This window comes from Bubalus kerabau, chromosome 6, assembly GCF_029407905.1.
Source record: "Bubalus kerabau isolate K-KA32 ecotype Philippines breed swamp buffalo chromosome 6, PCC_UOA_SB_1v2, whole genome shotgun sequence".
Taxonomy (NCBI): domain Eukaryota; kingdom Metazoa; phylum Chordata; class Mammalia; order Artiodactyla; family Bovidae; genus Bubalus; species Bubalus kerabau.
The window spans coordinates 94,727,535-94,747,116 of NC_073629.1; positions in this window are offsets into that span (position 1 = coordinate 94,727,535).

Sequence of the window (19,582 nt, forward strand, 5' to 3'; positions counted from 1 at the left end):
ACCCCACGCCCGGCTACGGCGCCGGGACTGCGGCGGCCGCCAGGGCACGAGCGGTAGGGAACGCGAGGGAGCGCGGCCTGGGGTTGGCGGGGGCTGAGTGCTCCCTGCGCCGCCCTCGGGTCCCCTGCCCGGCCCCGACGACGCCTCCCGGGAGCCGGAAGCCCCTCGGTCCCCACCGAGCTTGATGGGTCCCCTCCCCACTTCCCAATCTTCAGGCCCTGAGCATCTTTGCACCTTTTCCTTCTCTCCAGAAGGTACGTGAACAATCCTGGCACTCGGACCTTCACCTGAGAGCGGGAATGTGAGGCGGTCTTCTTGTTTTCATCTCTCGTGATTCAAGGGGCATCTCTCCTAATCCCTTCAGTGTGTCTGGATATAAGAAGTGACCCAGAATCAACCTCCCTCCCACCACCCTACCCCCTACCCAGTCCTCTCCCAAAACAGACGAAGGAATTGTCTTTGACCTTAACTTATTTTGGGTCTAGTGGCAGATCATTTGAGGAATTTCCTTCAGATTCCAAACCCGTAACCCCCAACCTCCCCCAAAATAGAAAATAGTAATAATATACCGAGCAAGAGAAGAGTTAACCAATGAGTTGTCCGGAAATTCATAAGTAACTTAAAGGTAAGAGAAGAACTGTCCATTTGTTCTAACTAACCTACTCCCCTGCCTCCATCTCTACTCTTCCTCCCGCAACCCCTGCCAAATCCCAGGTGAGGTTTTGCAAGAAGGAAATTGTTACATAGCCGGGATTGTGGAGGGGCTGTGGAATTGTTCAGTTTACAGACACCCCACATTCGAGCCCACTCAAACTCTATAGAGTTCAAACATCAGAACCAAAAACAAAACCAACGAAAAGACTGTCAGAGGGAAAATAGGGAAACTGAGAAATTCTTTAAATCCTCTGGTCCCCAATTTTTCCAAATAGATCATTTTGTCATAAAGTGGTATAGTGGAACAAGTAGGGACTTTGATAGCAGACAGGTCCTGATACAGCCCATTGCAGTTCTGTCATGGGTAACTTTATGACCCTGGGCGAATTATATAATGTTTCAGAACCTTAGTTTTCTGATGCCTACCTTGCTGGTTGTTGTGAAGATTAGACAGAATTTATGTAAAGGAACTGGCCCATGAAAGATACTCAATAAATGTTAGTTCCTACTATGGTTGGTTCCAAAACACCCTTGCAGTCTTTCTTGGGTGTATGAAAAAAAGGTGCAACATTCTTGGACTGGGTAAAATCTCCCTAAATTTCACTGTTGAATTTATATAACATCCCTCCACGGAAGGCTGATAGAGCCAGTATACTGGATCCTATGACATTCTGTTGCATGGCAGATATCAGCATAGAACCAATATATTGTTCTGTATGAAAAAAGAATTACAAGGCAATCTCACCTTACCTTAGGTTATGTCCTAATAATAATAAATCTTAATTAGAAAATTATATAAGGTCTCTGGGAACTTTCAAATAATAATTGAGCAGCCACCTCAGAGAAAATACAACCTAACAGCTCTCTTCCAATCAATGAAAGCTGTTCCAGCATGTGCCTTTGCCACCTACTTCTGAGTCACATTGCAAAAAAAGTCACTATCCCCTTTTTATAACAAGAGAAACTGGGGCTTAGACGGAAAATATGATTCATTCTCACAACAGTTCTATGAATTAAGTACTACACTATCACCATTTTACATGTGAAATACATCCAGTGTAAGGAAAAGTTGGAATTAGACCCTGAAATTCCTGCTTCAAGTATCAGCTGATGCTCTAACAGTCCTTTCTTAAATAGTCTGAAAATGCTGTAAGGCTACAACAGTTGCTAAAACTTTTCAATCTAGAGATATGGGCTCTTTAATTAAGATTAGTTTGGCAACCTAACATTAGCACTGTACTTTTCAAGCCTAGTTCACTACCACCAGCAGGAAATCTGCATTTGTTTATGAATAATCATGCTGCACAGGGTGTAGCTACTACGTGAAGATGATTCATTTGTTCCCAGGACCAATTTCCTCTTGCTTCACACTTTCTCCCCTTATATTCAAATTATGTTGCTCAAAGAGGCTGCCTTGATCATCACTACCATTTCTCTGATTATAGTAGTCCATTTTAGATCCTTTCATCTACGCTTTTATTCCATGGTTTCAATACTTCCTACCCAATCTGCTCTCTGCTTCTGAAATGTCTTTCATCTGTTATCCTCCACTGTAAATCTCTTTCATTTTAATCCACATTGACCTGCTGTCAATTGATTTGGTTACCCTACCCTCAATTTTTCTATTGATTTCCACTCCTATCCAGTGACAGTAATATACCTCCTTATTCCCAGCCTGGTAAACACACTTTCACTTTTAGACCACGTATATCCTATAGAAGGACTTCCCTGGTGGCTCAGACGGTAAAGCGTCTGTCTACAATGTGGGAGACCTGGGTTCGATCCCTGGGTCGGGAAGATCCACTGGAGAAAGAAATGGCAGTCCACTCCAGTACTATTGCCTGGAAAATCCCATGGACAGAGGAGCCTGGTAGGCTATAGTCCATGGGGTCGCAAAGAGTCGGACACGACTGAGCGACTTCACTCACTCATCCTATAGAAAGCGCATATTTCTAAGAATGGTTTCTTCAAGTGAGTTTAAAGTATAGCACCCCCAAAAAAATTTTCCTTGCTCCTTAAAATTTGTTCTTTAAAATTCAGTCCTTTTATTTGTCAATTAGAGGCTGAGAAAAGAAAATTCAGGGCAAAGGTATTCATTTTCTGGCTTGGTGAATGGCATAGGAATCATCATTAACTTTTGTGTCTCTATCCTGGACAACTGGTCATTATGCCTGATAAATTATACTTCTTTTTTTTTAACTTTAATTTTTTCACCATGTGGCATGAGGAATCTTCATTCCCTGAGCAAGGATCAAACCCACACCCTCTGCACTGGAAGCGTGGAGTCATAACCACTCAAACACTGGGGAAGTCCCTCTATCTGTTACATAATCATTGATTTTCTCTCCTTCTCTCCAATTCCACTTCTGTAGATGCACTGAATACAAAGAAAGAAGGGAAGGAAGAAGGAGGAATTAGTATTATATTTGTGTACAGGAATATTACTGTATCAGTTCAGTTCAGACATTCAGTCATGTCCGACTCTTTGTGACCCCATGAATCGCAGCACACCAGGCCTCCCTGTCCATCACCAACTCCCAGAGTTTACTCAAACTCCTGTCCATCGAGTCGGTGATGCCATCCAGCCATCTCATCCTCTGTCGTCCCCTTCTCCTCCTGCCTCCAATCCCTCCCAGCATCAGAGTCTTTTCCAATGAGTCAACTCCGCATGAGGTAGCCAAAGTATTGGAGTTTCAGCTTTAGTATCAGTCCTTCCAATGAACACCCAGGCCTGATATCCTTTAGAATGGACTGGTTGGATTTCCTTGCAGTCCAAGGGACTCTCAATCGTCTTCTCCATTACCACAGTTGAAAAGCAGCAATTCTTTGGCACCAGCTTCCCTGGTGGCTCATATGGTAAAGAATCTGCCTGCAATGGAGGAGACCAGGTTCAGTCCCTGGGTTGGGAAGATCCCCTGGAGAAGGGAATGGCAACCCACTCCAGTGTTCTTGCCTGGAGAATTCCATGGGCAGAGGAGCCTGGCAGGCTACAGTCCATGGGGTCCCAAAGAATTGGACACTTTCAGCTAACTCTCACATCCATACATGACTACTGGAAAAACCATAACTTTGACTATATGGACTGCAAAGTGATGTCTCTGCTTTTTAATATGCTGTCTAGGTTTGTCATACTTTTTCTTCCAACGAGCAAGCGTCTTTTAATTTCATGGCTGCAGTCACTGTCTGCAGTGATTTTGGAGCCCAAGAAAATAAAATCTGTTACTGTTTCTACTTTTTGCCCTTCTATTTGCCATTAAGTGATGGGACCAGATGCCATAATCTTAGTTTTTTTAAAGTTGAGTTTTAAGCCAGCTTTTTCACTCTCCTCACCATCAAGAGGCTCTTTTGTTCCTCTTCACTTTCTGCCATTACAGTGGTATCATCTGCATATCTGAAGTTGTTGATATTTCTCCCGGCAATCTGGATTCCAGCTTGTGAGTCATCCAGCCTGGCATTTTGCATGATGTACTCTGCATTTAAGTTAAATAAGCAGGGTGACAATATACAGCCTTGACATACTCCTTTCCCAATTTTGAACCAGTCCATTGTTCCATGTCCGGTTCTAACTGTTGCTTCTTGTCCTGTATACAGATTTCTCAGAAGACAGATAAGGTGGTCTGGTATTCCCATCTCTTTCAGAATTTTCCAGTTTGCTGTGATCCAACACAGGCTTTAGCATAGTCAATGAAGCAGAACTAGATATTTTTCTGGAATTCCCTTGCTTTGTCTATGATCCAAAGGATGTTGGCAATTTAATCTCGGGTTCCTCTGTCTTTTTAAAATCCAGCTTGTACATTAGGGGATGTTAAGCTGAACTAAACAGTGGTTTAGCCTGATGTGCACAAGACTAATGCAGCCTACCCACTCAATTACTTTTTAGGCCTTTCCTGTTAACTTCCAGGGTCCACTAAAGAGTAAGACTCTCCTTCAACAGGTGATTGCCCTGCAGCCCAGGCTGTTGCTACCTATGGTCTCCCCAACCCCTCTGACCAATCACAGCCAGGGTTCAAACCAAAATTCACTTGTTATTCAAACCAAATTTACTTGTTACCAAACAGGAGAGCCCTAGAAGAAACCAGAAGTCAGGTCAGTAAAGCAACACAAAAAGAAAAATTGGGAACATTTGGGAGTTGGTTAGGTCACTTGAGTCATTTCAAAAGGAAGAAAGCAGTTCCCACTTTCCGAATAACTACATTAAGGAAGTAATCAAATATGTGAAGAAAGATAGGTGCAAAAAGATGTTTATTATAGATTTTACTGTAGGTTTATGACACAAAAATGTAAGGAAAACCTTAAATGAATTACAGAATCTCAATACAAATATTGTGCATCTACTAATTGCATTTTTGAAGAGTTTTAAAAGACATTTAATACTGCTTGTGATTCAATATCAAGTGAAGTGTTAAGTAAAAAAGACCATTGATGATGCCAATCATTTTTCTATATATTTCTGAAACATATAATATTTAGAAGAAGTAATACAAAATGTATGTTTGTGAGTTTTTTTTAACTTTCTGTTTTGAAATAATTTCATATTTAAAGAAAAGTTGCAAAAATACTACCAAAAAAAAAAACAACCCGTATATCTTTCACCCTTGTGCTGTGCTGTGCTTTGTTGCTCAGTCTTGTCCGACTCTTTGCGACCCCATGGGCTGTACCCTGCCAGGCTCCTCTGTCCATGGGGATACTCCAGGCAAGATTACTCGAGTGGGTTCCCATGCCCTCCTTCAGGGGGTCTTCCCGACCCAGGAATCGAACCTGGGTCTCTTATGTCTCCTGCATTAGCAGGTGGGTTCTTTACCACTAAGGCCACCTGGGAAGCCCTAGTAGAATATGGGGTCTTTTAGGGGCAGCATGTGGGATCTAATTTCCTGACCAGGAATCGAACCCTGGCTCCATGCATTAGGAGCATGAAATCTTAACCACTGAACCACAGGTCCCTACCTTGGGTTTTGGTTCTATACATTTTAATGTGGGTGGGTGCTAAGTTGCTTTAGTTATGTCTGACTCTTTGCAACCCTATGAACTGTGGCCTGCCAGGCTTCTCTGTGCATGGGATTGTCCAGGCAAGAATACTGGAGTGGGTTGCTATACCTTCCTCCAGGGGATCCTCTCAATCCAGGACTCCCGTATCTAACCACATTTGCTTTATTCTACCTTTCTTCTGTGCATGCATGCTCCTTTTTCACTCTTTCTTCTGTCTCTACAGAGAGATGGATATAAATATATTTAAAGAAAGTATTATAAGTATTTTCTGATCCATTTATTCCTAAATATTTAAAGTGTATTTCCCCAAAATAGTACAGATATCACAATACAATTATCAAAATCAGAAAATATTGATACAGCACTGTAACTTAATCTATGACTCTATTCAAATTTTGCCAGTTGTCCCACTAGTATTCTTTACAGAAAAATAAAATATTTTTTTCTGGCCCAGGATTCAGTGCAGGATAACACATTATAATTAGTGTCCATTTTTTTTTAATATTCTTTCATCTGGAACTATTTATCAGTCTTTGTTTTTTATGATCTTGACATTTTTACAGAATATATGCCATTTATTTTGTAAAATATCCCTCAATTTTAGCTTGCTATTTCTTCTTGATTAGATTCAGATTATACATTTTTGGCAGGAGTACTACAGAATTGATGTTGTGTCCTTCTCAATGCATCATATCAGAAGTCATATGCTAACTGTACATCCCATCACTGGTAGTAATAGCAGTTTTGTTCACTTACTACCTTACCCTCCTAAGAAATCTATATGCAGGTGAAGAAGCAACAGTGAGAACCAGACATGGAACAAGAGACTGGTTCAAAACTGGGAAAAGAGTACATCAAGACTATATCGTCACCCCGCTTGTTTAACTTATATGCAGAGTACATCATGGGAAATGCTAGGGTAGATGAAGCACAAATTGGAATCAAGATTGCAGGGAGAAATATCAATAACCTCAGATATGCAGCTGACACCACCCTTATGGCAGAAAGTGAAGAGGAACTGAAGAGCCTCTTGATGAAAGTGAAAGAGTGAAAACGCTGACTTAAAGCTCAACATCCAGAAAACAAAGATCATGGCATCTGGTCCCATCACTTCATGGCAAATAGATGGGGAAACAATGGAAGCAGTGACAGACTTTATTTTCTTGGGCTCCAGAATCACTGCAGAGAGTGATGCAGCCATGAAATTAAAAGACGCTTGCTCCTTGGAAGAAAAGCTATGACCAAACTAGAGAGCATATTAAAAAGCAGACATTACTTTGCTGACAAAGGTCCATTTAGTTAAAGATATGGTTTTTCCAGTAGTCATGTATGGATGTGAGAGTTGGACCATAAAGAAAGCTGAGTGCCAAAGAATTGATGCTTTTGAACTGTGGTGTTGGAGAAGACTCTTGAGAGTCCCTTGGAGAGCAAGGAGATCAAACCAGTCAATCCTAAAGGAAATCAATCCTGAATATTCATTGGAAGGACTGATGTTGAAGCTGAAGCTCCAATACTTTGGCCACCTGATGCGAAGAACTGAGTCACTGGAAAGACCCTGATGCTGGGAAAGATTGAAGGCAGGAGGAGAAGGGAACCTCAGAGGGTGAGATGGTTGGATGGCATCACCAACTTGATGGCCATGAGTTTGAGCAAGCTTGGGAGTTGGTGATGGACAGGGAAGCCTGGCGTGTTGCAGTCCATGGGGTCTCAAAGAGTCATCAGACACAACTGAGCAACTGAACTGATGACTAATGATGATCACTTGATTGATTAAGATGGTTTCTGTCAGGTTTATCCAGTGTCAGTAACTATTTTGCTCTTTGTAATTAATATCTTTTAGAGAGATTACAAATTTTAACATGTGTTGATAACTTTTGCTTGAAATAGTTATTGATTTTATTGTTGCCAAATTTCTAATTCCATCATTATCATTCCCAATACATTTTTTTTTTTTTGCCTCCCTACGCTATGGGCGAGCTTTTTGCTTTTCCCCCATTTATCAATCAACTTGTTGATTTATATCAGAATAAACTCATCAATTTTTATTTTATTCTATGAATTTTATAGTCATTACCTTCATTATTTCTTTTGATGGAAAAATTGTTTCAGATTTGGTTGGCTTCTGTGTTCATTTATCATCTTTCCATCGTCTTCTAAGCATTTACTTTACTTTCTGGCACTATATCCCAGGCTGGCCTTGTGCTTTCCTAGTCCCAGCCCTGGAAACACCCATTTCCTCTAAAAGCCTTAGTTCTATTTAGTGAAGGAAGGTATTTAGAAATTAAGATCTAGGTGGTAGGTATGCTCACTGCCACTATGATGCCATTGCTTCTAGGCTCTCTCAATAAGTAGAGCTAGAGAATTCACAAACACACACACTCCACTTTTACTTGAACCTCATTTTTATTTTAAAGAACAGATTAACTCTGGTATTCAGACTTGGGAATTTGGCAGTCATTTTCTAGAAAATGGCTGAAGTCAGCTTGTCACTTCAAGGAAAGGAACTAGCAGTATTTGTTGCCAAGGATAGAATTCAAGCTTTCTACTGACATAAACTTGACAGCTTCCCAAACTTTTCTGAAGAGATGGGTGATTATTAACAAGTGTTGTGGAGTTTTTTGTTTTAATTGTGTAGTGAAATATGTCAACATTTGGAAGGTCTACATAACTCAGCGTACTAGTATTTTTTTTCAGATGACCAATGCATGATTTTACAAATACATATGTGGGTAAAATATCCCTTTAAAGTGTAATATAGACCAAAAGATTTTAATGGAAACACATGCAAAAAATTAATTGATATGGTTTCAGATTCTATATTGTAGTGTCAGGACTTTGCTGGTGGTCCAGTGGCTAAGACTTCAGGCTCCCAATGCAGAGGGCCCAGGTTTGATCCCTGGTCAGGGAACTAGATCCCACATGCTACAACTATAAGATCCTGCATGCCACAACTAAGACCTGATGCAACCAAATAAAAAATATATATATGTATATATAAATATTTTTTCTTCACATGAATGGGCTTCCCTGGTGACTAGATGATAAAAAATCTCCCTGCAATGCAGGGGACTCAGGTTCAATCGCTGGGTTGGGAGGATCCCCTGGAGCAGGGAATGGCTACCCACTCTAGTATTCTTGCCTGGAGAATTCCAGGGACAGAGGAGCCTGGCAGGCTACAGTCCATGGGCTCCCAAAGAATCAGACACAACTGAGCGACTAACACTTTCACTTTTCATACATATATATGTATGTGTGTGTATATATATATATATAATATATTATATAAAAGAAATTACCACTTGTCAAGTTTTAAAGTAGTGTCAAAGAAAATATCCACTATTATCTGAAATGACTGTTAATGTACTTCTCACTTTTCTAACTATGTATCCTTTAAGGACAGATTTTCTTCACATACAGCAACTAAACATATCCCAAGAGATTGAGTGCAGAAGTAGATATGATAATCCTGCTGTCTTCTAATTGACTGACTTTAAACAGATTTAAAGGGAATTCCCTGGCAGTCTAGTGGTTAGGACTCTGAGCTTCCACTGCAGGGGGGATGGGTACTCTGGTTGGGGGCAGGGGTGGAATTTACAAAAATTTAAATAATGCCAGTTTTCATAATATATTTTTGTTGTGAAAAATACAATTATTTTTTCATTAAAATAAGTTGCTTATGTTAACATATAATGAGTTCACTGTTATTTTAAATAAATGAGTAATTCTTTACATTATTTTCTCAGTTTTAATTTCTAAGATGATAAATATTAACAGGTATCCACACAGACAAAAGATTTCTGCAGTCTTCCATAGTTTATAAGGGAGTAAAGGGGGCCTGTTACCAAAATGTTTGAGAACCCTGTCTATAGTTTATTCTTCCATAGTTTATTCTACACTTTCTCCTACATGTAGGTATTTATGTTGTTTCCAGTATTTTGCATTACAAACAATGTAACAACAAATAATTTTGTTCATCTGTGTTTTTATAATGTTGTAAATGTATCTTCAGGGGAAATTCTTAGAAGAATTGATATTTCTGGCTCAAGAGATAAATGCACATGTAGTTTTATTAGATAGCGCCTATTACTCAACCATGAAAACTGTACAATTTACAGAGATGTGGATGGACCTGGAAACTGTCATACAAAGTGAAGTACGTCAGAAAAAGAAAAACAAATATTGTATAATATTGCTTACATGTGGAATCTAGACAAATGTTACACGTGAACTTATTTACAAAGCAGAAAAAAAGAGAAAGGACATAGGGATGGGGTGGGAAAGTGGGATGAATTGGGAGATTGTAGCTGACATATATACACTAATGTGTATAAAATAGAAAATTAATGAGAGTCTATTGTATAACACAGGGAACTCAATCCTCTGTGGTGACCTAAATGGGAAGGGAATCCAAAAAAGAGGATGTATGTGTACATTTAGCTGATTCACATTGTTGTCCAGCAGAAACTATCACAACAATATAAAGCAACTATACATCAATAGAAAATAATTTGCAAAAAAGATAGCACCAAACTACCCTACCAAGGGGTTGTGCCTCAGTACTACAGGTGCCTGTCTCTCCTCCCAATGTGCATTTGTACTCAGTCATGTCCATCCCTTTGCAACTCCATGGACTGTAGCCCGCCAGGCTCCTCTGTCCATGGGATTCTCCAGGCAAGAATACTGGAGTGGGTTGCCATTCCCTTCTCCAGGGGATCTTCCCAACCCGGAGATCAAACCCACATCTCTTGCATTGGCAGGCAGATTCTTAACCACTGAGCCACTAGGGAAGCCCACCAACACATGTATTTTTCTGTCAAATCTGATACAGTAAGAGATTACAATAAAAGAATAACAGTTTAAATGATCTGTTGTACAAAAAGCTTTGGAACAAGACAGATCTGGGTTCAAATCCTGAGTAAATGGGGAAGAAGTGGAAGCAGTAACAGGTTTTATTTTCTTGGGCTCCAAAATCACTGAGGATGGTGACTGCAGCCATAAAATTAAAAGATACTTGCTCCTTGAAAGGAAAGCTATGACAAACCTGGAGAGCATATTAAAAAACAGAGACATTACTTTGCCAACAAAGGCCCATATAGTCAAAGCTTTTTCTGTATTCATGTACAGATTGGAGAGTTGGACCAAAAGAAGGCTGAGCACCAAAGAATTGATGCTTTTGAATTGTGGTGCTGGAGAAGACTCTTGAGAGTCCCTTGGATTGCAAGGAAGTCAAACCAGTAATCTTAAAGGAAATCAACCCTGAATATTCATTGGAAAGATTGATGTTGAAGCTGACTGTCCAATACTTTGGCCACCTAATGTGAAAAGCCAACTCATTGGAAAAGACCCTGATGCTGGGAAAGATTGAAGGCAAAAGGAGAAGAGGTGGCAGAGAATGAGATGGTTAGTTAGCATCACTGACTCAATGGACATGAGTTTGAGCAAACTCTGGGAGATAGTGAAGGACAGGGAAGCCTGGCGTGCTGCAGTCCATGGGTGGAAAAGAGTCAGACACAACTTAGTGACTGAACAACAACAACAATGAACAGAGGACCATTTTTTTCATCAATAAAGTGAGGCTAATGTCTGCTATATTTGCAAGGATTGGCATATAGTTGGCACTCATTTATGGTAACTGTTGTTATTATCTGAGTCTCTCTGGGCAAGTGTTGAGTTGTGGTCAGGGTTGACCAGCCCAGTTACCCTGGATTCCTTGGAATATCCTAATTCCTTGGATATTCCAATCCCCTGGAATATCCTAAATGGAACTGTAGAGGGTGTTGACAAGAATATTCAGGATTGAAAGTCTTAAGAGTGACCTGGGGACAAGAAGAGAATAGGGCACCTAAATCAGAAAAGAGGGCTAGAAACAGATCCTAAAATCTAGGGTACAGAGCCAGGAGTCTAGGCAGTGAGAGCATAGAACAATTCATTAATTCATTCAGTTGATCAGATATTTATTGAACACTTCTATGTATGAGATACTATGTTCTATGGTAAACAAGATATTATCTCTGCCCTTAAGTTTAGACTATTGGTGGAGGCAGATGAGAAAATAGGCAATTAGAATTTTAGGCGGTAAGCCCAGTGTGTTATATAGGAGCAAAAATCAGGGCATCTTAATTAAACTTAGGGGTTGGGCAATATTTTTTTAGGAGAAATGGTACCTAAATGGAGACATGAAAAATGGCTAGAACTTAGCTAGGTAAATTGGGTGGAGGGGCACGAAGTGGGTAGTTAGGGAAAGTGTGCTCCAGGCAGCAGGAATGGAATGTGCGACAAGCTAGGGGCAAGAGAAAATATGTGTCCGAAGAACTAAGAGACAGTTTTGTCTGAGGCAGAGTAGATAGGGTTGGGAAGGAATGACAGCCAGGGCAGAAGTCAAGTCAGGAAAGGCTTTATAATCAATATCAAAGACTCTGCATTTAACTTTATGGGTGAGGGAAAGCCATTAGAGCTTTTAAGCTGGTCAGTGGGATTAGTAGGTCTGATTTTAAAGAAGATCACTCTATCCACTGTATAGAAAATAGATTAGAGACTTCCCTGGTGGTCCAGTGCTTAAGAATCCACCGGCCAATGCAGGAGACGGGCTTGATCCCTGGTCCAGGAAGTTGACACATGCCACAGGGCAGCTAAGGGCCTGCACCACAGCTGCTGAGCTTGAACACCCTAGAGCCCATGCTCTGCAACAAGAGAAGCCACTGCAGTGAGAAGCCCCTGTCCCGCAACTAGAGAGTAGCCCCTGCTTGCTGCAACTGGAGAAAGCCTGTGGGCAGCAATGAAGACCCAGCACACCCCCAAAATAAATATTAAAGTAAATAATAAGAAAGTAGAGTAGAGGACACAAATTTGGAGACATAGAAGCCATTTATAAGTGTCTATTGCAATAATCTAGGCAAAAGCGATGGTGACCTGAATTAAGGTAGAGTAGGGAGAACGGAGATCTCACAAGGCAAAATGGTCAAACTCATGATCGAATTGGCATGTGAAAAAGAGGGAGAAGTCAATGGTGACTCAGATTTCTGGCTTAGGCAACTGGGTGGTCGGTCTATGGCTATCAGACTAGGCCACAACCGTGGGGAAATAGCGGGCTTGAGAGAAAAAAATAATGACTGCTGCTTCAACATGTTGACAAAGTAAAATAAAGGTTACTTGTTCCAGGTGACTGTAAGTGGCAGAGCTAAGATTCCAAGTCTGGTCCATCTGACTACGATGTTCCTGTTGCTTCAGCACCACCACACCTCCTCCCACACACAGAGTGGGAATGTGCACCAGCCACCAGGGAGGGGAAAACCACTGGAAGCATTTATAATGTGAGTGAAATATCTTCCTGTGAGTCAAATTTGACTGAATAACAACACAAGAGGGTGTTTCCATATGCATAATTATTAACCCTCTGCCTGTGATGACTCACACTGCCATTCTCTGGTCCTAGAAAGAAAGTATGGAGATACATTTGAGACTGGGGAATGTTTATTATGGGTTTTTTCATAAGGTTACATATGAGGCAACATGGCAGGTATGTACAATGAAAAGATCCTGGGTTAGAGACTGGACACCTGGGTTCTAATGACGTAAACATGGACTGGACTGAAGAAGAAAATTGTTATTTAGGCCTTTGAATCTCTGGCCTTACCTCAGGGTGTCCAGTTCAATCAGGGCTGCTTCAGCACACCAGCCTATTCCATACTACTGGCCATGTACAGAGATAGTATAGTATAGTGGGAAGAACCTGCACTTTGGGGTTGGCAAATCTGAGTTTAAATCACAGTTCCACTGACTTCAGGCTATTTGACTGAAGGTAGCCACTTATTCTGAGTCTTGCTTTACTCATTTGTATGGTATGTTGTTGAAAGCATCATCAAGAAAGTGCCAAGTACATGGTAAACACTCAAGGTAAATTATCTTCCCTTGTCTTTTCTCATCTTTGGAACCTCAAACACTGTTTCCCATCTCTGTCAGCTCCAGAAGAGAATTAATAGTTTCTTTATACGCCTTCCTATTCTTTCCAATGTACATGTATCCTCTCACTGTCAGAAAATCAAATAAACAAAAAATATTTTGGAGCAGAGTACACCAGCCAAATAGTCAGTATCCATTATAGCCTGATGACTCACAAGGTTTATTGTGTGATAAAAGTAGCTTGTAGTTACTCACAAGCTACACCCCAGTTGTGCATATGAGCAAATAACGTGTGTGTGTTCTCATATGAATTCAGCTCAGTCCTACAAACACTGATTTTTAACTATGATCCAGACACTATAGGGATACAGAGGTGGAAAAAAAGGACATTTTGCTTAGTTTTAAGTGTATTTATATGCGTGTGTTGGGCTTCCCTGGTGGCTCGGTCAGTAAAGAATCTGTCTGCAGTATAGGAGAACCAGGTTCCATCCCTGCATTGGGAAGATCCCCTGGAGAAGGAAATGGCAACCCACTGCATTATTCTTGCCTGGAGAATTCCATGGACAGAGGAGCCTGGCAGGCTACAGTCCATGGGGTTGCAACAAGTCAGAAACTGAGCAACTAAACCATACCACACCATATGTATGTGTTAATATGTGTTTTGGCTGAGGAAAGGAAGGATTAGATTCATAGAGCTGAGGAATATATAAGCTGAAAACAGTGATAGGGTGGATCCAGCTTTATTGGCTCATGAGAGCCAATTGTTAAATTTTAAGAAACTTTGTGAGTTAGTTGTTAAATGCGGCCATTTTGAAAAGTTATATAAACATTATGTTAGAGTAATCCATACAGGCAACTTGCTTTGCAAAGTTCTGAAATGTACAAATTTTAGTTCCCACAGTTTAGTTAAATAACATCAGTCCAACAAGACAGTTCACATTTCATTTATCACAGTATATTAACTGCAAGTAATTGCACTAAGTACAAACTTGGCTGCTGTCTCTTTGGTTCACAAATCACTATATAAATAACAGATGCACTTTATGACTTGTGATCAATCACATCACTTCTTTCAAAGTGTCAGGAATTGATCACTGTACAGCCATTGTTATTCAGTTCTTACACAGATAATAAAGTATGTATTGTGTTGCCTCTTCTTTTACTAATGACAAAACCCACATGACATTTACAGAAATCAATAATCAAAAAAACAAATTAATAATCAAAAAAGGGAATTAACCAAAAAAAAAATGAAGCAAGTTAACAAAAAATGATAAGACTGAAAGTAAAACTTTAATTGAACATAGAATTATAGAAGAAATAGTTGAGCATGGAAATACTGATACTTCTTTCATTTGCAAGGCACTAGATGTGTGTGTCCCCAGAGAAACTTAGTGAAGGCAAGCTTATTGATCATAGAGGAAAGTGGTTGTGAGGGAAAGACAGAAGGTGTCTTAGAGAAAGTAACCCTGGCAAAACACTTCACTTTAAAAAGTTTAGAGATACTTTACAATGTTGGAAGTACAAAGAATGCAATGTTGAAAGTGGATCCAAACTTAGAAGTAGGACCACGTTCTACTTATAGAAAAGTTACTCACTCATATTTTAAGATATAAAGCAGGAAGGCAAGCACTGTTTAAATTACTCTTAATAATTTTTTACAAAGAAACAAAACACTAATTCTCAATGTTTTGAATGTTTTAAATTATACTGTGCTATACTACTCAACAAGGAAAGAATAGCCTTTGAACATATAGTGTTCAGACAACTGGATATCCACATGCAAAGGAATGAAGTCAGACCCTACCTCACATCATATACAAAATGAACTCAAAATGGAATAAAGACCCATATGTAAAACCTAAAACTATAAAACTCTTAGAAGCAAACATAGATGTAAATCTTTGTGACCTTGAATATTTAAGACATCACCCCGATTCATCACAAAGATTTACATCTACAACTGAGTCACTAACACTTCGTAAATATAACACCAAAAGTACAAGCAGTCAAAGGAAAAAAATAGATAAATTGGACTTCATCCAGCACACCACAGGCTAGAAAGGACATCAATGATCCTATAATCTATTATCATTTTACATGTTAGGGGTATGAGACCCAGGACCTGCCCAAGGTTACAGACAAGTGAATGAATGGATGGTCAACCTTTGAATCATGTTCTGTTCTTTTACACTTTGACACCACCTCCCTGGGTATCCAGGAAAATATATTTTCCATGACATGCCAGAGTGACCATGGGCAGCGACAGTGTATAAAACAGTGGCTATCAGTTTAGCTAATAAAAAAGCCCTTTTTCTCCAGAGTCCTAATAATGCTGTGTACCTCCCCTAGGGGAAAGAGGCACAAGAAGAATCAGGACACAAGAAGAGACGTGCCAGGTGCTTCTCCCTATCCTGGCAGACAGCAACAGGGCAGGCAAACCAGCCATGTCTTATTTTTGGACTTTTCTCTGCTTACACCCTGAGGCATTAAAGAGACCGGGGAGATATTCAGGCTTCTCTCTTCAATAAGGGATTAAACAAGAGACCTGGCCCCATGGGAGAGGATCAGGTTCAAACTTGGCCTCCAGGCCAAAGCTCTCTCCTTGGCCTCAATCACTTGGAATATTACTTCAGTATTATCTTATTTACCCAGAGTCTCTCTTGAGAGGATTATTAATGATAATAGACCTTTACTTTTAAATACAGCCCTTTACAATTTGCAAGGCCTTTGTACATGCACCATCCTGTTTGAGCCCCTTAATAGCCCTGTATTGGTGAGTAGGGTAGGGGTTTAGTAAAGCTATTTTATAGATGAGGAAATGAGGCTCAAAGAGACAGGGTGCTCATGTTCATGAAACAAATTTTAGGACTGGAACCCAAATATACTGACACACAATTGAGATGTCTTCCATGGTGCAAAAGTACCACAGCACAGGCCTAGAAGTATTCAGAGGATTGTTACTAGTTAGTCATTTGTAATAAAAAATAGATTGTTAGGAGAGAGAAGAACCTGGGCAAAAAGATCTTTGAGAAGCCGTTATTCAGGAGGGTCCAGGAAACTTGTTACCGAGGAAGTGGCATGTAAGTTGGGACCTGCAGGCCAAGGAGCATCAGGAAGCCACGTGCACGATGACCTGGGAACCTGAGTTAGCCAGTGTGGTTGGAGTGGCCAGAGTAAGGAGTGAGTGGCAAGGGGCGAGACCAGAAAGAGGCAGACGTCAGATCACAAAGGATGTGTAGCTCATGGTAAGGAGTTGGGATTTTATCTTACAGACAGTGGGAAGCCTTGAAGGGTTTTCAACCAGGGGAGGGATATGACCCAACTTATGTCTAAAAGATCACTGGCTGCTGAGAGGCACTGGAATTGTAGAAACAATATTTGAAACTGGGAACAGAAGTCTCGGAAATCCAAACAAGATGGATGCATTTGAAATATATGCCTGTTACTGTCAAATACAGTCTCTTATTTAGGCCTCACGACAAACCGCATGATGTCGGTGTTTTACAGATATTTTAAAAATTTTATAGATGAAGAAGCTGAGATTCAGAGAGATTCAGCTTCCATATCATCCTTCCCTCTGCATAATAATGATCATCTCATATTCACTTGGTTGGTAAAGAATCCGCCTGCAATGCAGGAAACCTAGGTTCGATCCCTGGGTTGGAAAGATCCCCTGGAGAAGAGAAAGGCTACCCATTCCAGTATTCCGGCCTGGAGAATTCCATGGACTGTGTAGTCTGTGGGGTCGCAGAGAGACTGACTCAACTGAGCAACTTTCACTTTCAATATGCCCAGTAAGGAAACCAGAGTTGGTGGCAGGGTGATTAGCACGATAAAGCTCCTGTCTAAAAGGCTTTTTCTTTTTCCAGATGAAAGAGATCAGTCTAGCATGGAACTGCTATGGTTAGAGGCTGCTGCTGCTAAGTCACTTCAGTCGTGTCCGACTCTGTGCGACCCCATAGACGGCAGCCCACCAGGCTCCCCTGTCCCTGGGATTCTCCAGGCAAGAACACTGGAGTGGGTTGCCATTTCCTTCTCCAATGCATGAAAGTGAAAAGTGAAAATGAAGGTGCTCAGTTGTGTCCGACTCTTCGCGACCCCATGGACTGCAGCCTACCAGACTCCTCTGTCCATGGGATTTTCCAGGCAAGAGTACTGGAGTAGGGTGCCATCGCCTTCTCCAATGGTTAGAGGAAGTTATGTCAAGTAGAAAACTGTGTTTGACTCAGCACAAGACCAGGCCACCAGAACCCCTTGATGCCAGTTAGTAGGGAGCTTCCTATTGGGCAACATGAAAAATTGAAGCCCTAGAAAGGTGTCGTTCTCAAGATGGAGGGGATATATGTATACATATAGCCCACTCGCTTTGTTGTACAGCAGAAACTAACACAACATTGTGAAGCAATTATACTCCAATAAAAATAAATGAATAAATTAAATGTTTAGCAATTAAAAAAAAACTATAATTGCAGATTGAAAGACTCCTTACAGGTGGTTGGGTACAAATATCCCACTGCACAGATGAGAAAACTAAAAATTAAAATTCAGATAAAGGGAGGAGCTTGCAAGTATCACCACCCAGAATGATAGTGTCAGAGTTGAGGTAGAACCAGGTCATCTGACTCCCAGCCTATAGCTCCCACAGAACTGGACTCTGCTATTTCTTTGATGGGCCCAATGATACTGGAATATGCCATATCAAATGAATTCCACGTGAGTAAAGGAATTTTGAGTAGGGGAAGGGGGGCAAATCTCATTTCTGCTCCTAGGAGTTCCCTGTCAGAAACAATTGTCTTCCCACTAACAACCTCTTAAGTCCCTGAACAAAGCCAGCTCCTAGAAAAGCTGGAGAGAGGGTCAGATTGTCCCCAGGAGTCAAGGCTCCTATTCCTCCCGCTCTGTCCCCTTTCTTCTCCAGGTGATCTGTACTCTTAAATGCATGCTTTTAGGAAAGGATATTCTGTCATGAGTTAAAGAGAAGCAAATCCCAGTTAGTCAGGGTCCCTAAAGTCTGCCTCACTGCCATGTGTTGTTGTTCAGTTGCTAAGTCTTGTCCAGCTCTTTGCAATTCCATGAACTGCAGCGTGCCAGACTTCCCTGTCCTTCATTATCTCCCTGAGTTTGCTCAAACTCATGTCCATCAAGGCAATGATGCCACCCAACCACCTCATCCTCTGTCATCTCCTTCTCCTCTTGCCCTCAGTATTACCCAGCATCAGGGTCTTTTTCAGTGAGTCAGCTCTTTGCATCAGGTGGCCAAAGAATTGGAACTTCAGCATCAGTCCTTCCAATGAGTATTCAAGGTTGATTTCCTTTCAGTTCAGTTCAGTCACTCAGTCGTGTCTGACTCTTTGCGACCCCATGAATCGCAGCATGCCAGGCCTCCCTGTCCATCACCAGCTCCTGGAGTTCACCCAGACTCACATCCATCGAGTCAGTGATGCCATCCAGCCATCTCATCTTCTGTCGTCCCCTTCTCCTCCTGCTCCCAATCCCTCCCAGCATCAGAGTCTTTTCCCTTTAGGATTGACTAATTTGATCTCTTGTGGTCAAGGGACTCTCAAGAGTCTTCCCCAACACCACAGTTTGAAAGTATCTGTTCTTCGGCGCTCAGCCTTCTTTATGGTCCAACTCTCACATCCGTATATAACTACTGGAAAAACCATAGCTTTGACTAGATGGACCTTTGACTATATGGACTATACTGTCAGCAAAGTGATGTCTCTGCTTTTTAATACACTGTGACCCTTGGGCAAATCACTGCTTCTCTCTGGGCCCGCTTCCTTATCTGCACAGTGAGGATACTGGACATAACTTCTGAGGGGCTTGCTAGTTCTGCTCTTATGGGATCAGCACTTCTCAGTTCCCATGGTTCAGTTCCCTGGCACAGAGTAGGTAGGAGATCACCTACTTTGTGATGTCTTCCCTAACACACTGGCATATCTCTCATTCCCTTGGTGGTAGGCATTAAGACTTCTCCTTCTTTGTGTCCTTGGCCCTATCTACTTGATAAAAGTTCAGTAGATATTTGTGGAACTCA